The sequence below is a fragment of the Petaurus breviceps genome, unplaced genomic scaffold (assembly GCF_028583685.1).
Source record: "Petaurus breviceps papuanus isolate PSGF00001 unplaced genomic scaffold, PetGlider_PUasm1.0 90881, whole genome shotgun sequence".
NCBI lineage: Eukaryota > Metazoa > Chordata > Mammalia > Diprotodontia > Petauridae > Petaurus > Petaurus breviceps.
Window position 1 is genome coordinate 4,395,243 of NW_027187369.1, and position 3,403 is coordinate 4,398,645.

The 3,403-nt window shown below is 42.1% G+C and overlaps 1 pseudogene; it reads left to right on the forward strand.

The window, feature by feature from the left end:
• The first annotated feature begins 183 nt into the window (after positions 1-183).
• Positions 184-1,845, forward strand: LOC138150594 (glycerol kinase-like; annotated as a pseudogene).
• The last annotated feature ends 1,558 nt before the right edge of the window (positions 1,846-3,403 follow it).

Sequence of the window (3,403 nt, forward strand, 5' to 3'; positions counted from 1 at the left end):
CTGCGGCTGCCTCGCCCATAAAACTCCCCCCCACAACAGAACCACCAGCGGCCCCCACTACCCCCCCCCCCCCCCCCCCCCCCGCCCAGCCCAGAGCTACTTCTGCTCTTCAGAACCTCTATGGCAAGACTCCATTGGCAGGGGAACAGTCCGAACTGAGGTACAACAAAGGAAGTAGGCTTCATGGCAGATGTCCAGGAAGTTGTCTTGGGGCCCTTGGTAGGAGCTATTGATCAAGGGGCCAACTCCACTGGCTTTCTGGTGTTTAATTCCAAAACAGCCGAACTCCTCAGTCATCATGGAGTTGAGCTGGAGCAGAAGTTCCCCCAGGAGGGCTGGGTAGAACAAGATCCTAGAGAGATCCTGCAGTCGGTCTACAAGTGTATGGAGACTACGTGTGAGAAGCTTGTCCAGCTGAATGTCGACATCTCTACCATCAAAGCCATTGGAGTGAGCAACCAGAGGGAGACTACTGTGATATGGGCCAAGTTTACCGGAGACCCTCTCTACAACGCCCTGGTATGGCTTGATCTCCGTGCCCAGGCAACAGTTGAGGTTCTCAGTAAGAGAGCCCTGGCAGAAACAACTTTGTCAGATCAAAGACTGGTCTGCCTCTGAGCACTTACTTCAGTGCTGTGAAGATCCACTGGCTCTTGGAGAATGTGAAAAAAGTTAAGAAAGCCGTTCAGGAACAAAGAGCCTTTTTTGGGACTATTGACTCTTGGATGATCAGGAATCTGACTGGAGGTATCGCTGGAGCGATCCATTGTACAGATGTAACCAATGCCAGCAGAACCATGCTTTTCAATATTCACTCACTAAAATGGGATGCGGAGCTGTGCGAGTTCTTTGATGTTCTTATGGATATACTTCCAGATGTCCGCAGTTCCTCTGAGGTGTACCGGCTTAGGAAATCGGGAGCTCTGGACGGTGTGCTCTTACCTGGATGCCTGGGAGACCAATCTGCTGCTTTGGTGGGACAGATGTGTTTTCAAGATGGGGAAGCAAAAAATACCTATGGAACGGGCTCCTTCTTATTGTGTAATACAGGTCCAAAATGTGTATTTTCCAAACATGGCCTTCTTACCACCCTGGCTTACAAGCTGGGCCAAAACAAACCAGTATGCTATGCACTAGAAGGATCTGTTGCCATTGCCGGGGCTGCTGTTTCGTTGGCTTAAAGACAACCTCGGCATCGTAGAAATAATAGAAGAAATTGAAGGACTGGCTGAAGAGGCAGGAACATCTTATGGCTGCTACTTAGTTCCAGCATTCTCAGGTTTATATGCACCATACTGGGAACGAAGCGCAAGAGGTTTTGTTTGTGGAATTACTCAGGTCACAAATAAACAACATACTGCTTTTGCTGAATTAGAGGCAGTATGTTTCCAAACCTGTGAAATACTAGATGGCATGAATCAAGATTGTGGAATGCCACTCACCTATTTGCAAGCAGACAGAGCAATGGCCAACAACAAAATTCTAAGGCAGCTTCAAGCACATCTATTGTATATTCCAGCAGTGAAGCCTTCAATGACTGAAACAACTGCACTGGGTGACGCCATGGCAGCTGGGGCTGCAGAAGGAGTAGGTATTTAGAATCTAGAACCTGAAGCTCCATCATTTGTCAACATGGAACAGTTTGAACCCCAGATAAAGGCAGAAGAAGGTGAAATTCGGTATACTACTTGGAAAAAAGATGTGCAGAAATCAATGGGCTGGGCTACATCTCAGACCCTTCTAACCAGCTATTCTAGTATCTTTTGTAGTATACCATTAGGCTTTTTTATAGTATCTAGCATGGTGCTGTTAATTGGAACAAGGTACATCTCAAGAGCTCCATAAATAAGTGAAATGGCTTAGTGAATTCCCAAGATATAACCTTTATTATTTAACAACAAAAAATTCTAGTAATTTTCTCTCTAAATAAGTCATTACTCTATAGCAATACAGTTATAAAGATTAGCATGACCCATAAGGATATAGCAATGTAGGAATAGGTATAGAAACATATAGTATATTTTTAAACATCAGGACTGGAGGGAAGGGTCAACTTGGGGGGGTGGTAAGGAGAGCTGAACATCTTACTAACCTTTATCATCCTCCCCTGTCACTTCTAGGATGTAGGAAGAACTCAGATTCTAGTCATACTATCTTCCATCAAATATTTTTCTTTGTGATAGGCTAGGATATTTATTCTCTGTATTCTAAATAATTAAGTGCTAAAGAAGTGAGATGCATTTTTTATTACTGGCCCCCAAAGGTGGTCTTCCCTACATGGTAAGGAGTTCAAAAGCTTTCTTCCTCAGATTTTTCATAGAAATCTTTTCCATCCCTTAAAGGAGTACACATTTAACAACAAATAACTTAGATGTTTTACTGTAAGTTAATTTAACCTAAGTGGAATGATTAATTAGGGACACCAATATAACTATTTTTTTCTGTATTATTTGCCTGGATCTTATATGGAAGGGCTTTCTCCTTCCCTGCTGGCTCCTATTCTTTTAGTTCTTTTTATATATTTTTACTTTAAATGTGTAACAGGAATACCTACATATTATACACACATAGGACAAAAGTAAATAGCAAATGGACTAATATCTACTGAGACGCTTTAGAGATAATAGCTATGGCCATTGAAAGGAGAATAATGATACACATTCATCAAGAAGAACATTTTCTTGAGGAACCGACATTTACAACAAAATATACATTCCATGTAAATCAAGGAAAAATAAGCTTGATTCTACATTGACTCCTACCTTCTTTCACAGATCTCATGCTACAATAAATACCAAAATATTGTTTAATAAACAAATTGTGCTCCAAATAAAGATATTTCTGTGTTTTCATTTTGGTTATTTGGGGTATTATTATTATTAAGGTCTTTTCTTTTTTATGGAGTTGAGAGAAAGCAGTTTTCTATCTTGCCATTATTCAGTTATTATTATATCATTACCCCAGCCTTCCCCCCAAAAAATCAAGTAGAAAAGATGTGACTTGATTCCAAGTAAGATAAGGTAAAAATGTACTTGTGAGAGGCTAGGGACCTAGGATGTAGGGCAGATTATAGGGGGAGTATAGTCAGAATTTAGTTCCCAAGTGAGACATGGATTGGTTCTGAGAAAATTAAGGTAAAAGCTCACCTGTCCGAGGCTCAGAGGTGGGAGGCCAATTTCAGGTGAGAGGTGGAGGATGGCCAGAGTACACACCAGGTACAAGCTATAAGTGGGAAATGGCCTAGAATGGAGCAAGGGAAATTGAAGGATTATTTATCAGAGCCCCAGTGGTCAGATTCTGAGGTCTGTAAGGAGGTCGAGCAGACAGCAGCACAGTTTGGACATGGGACAGGGCATGAACCTGTGCCAGAGAAAGTAAAAGGTTTGAAGGTGAGATATAAACT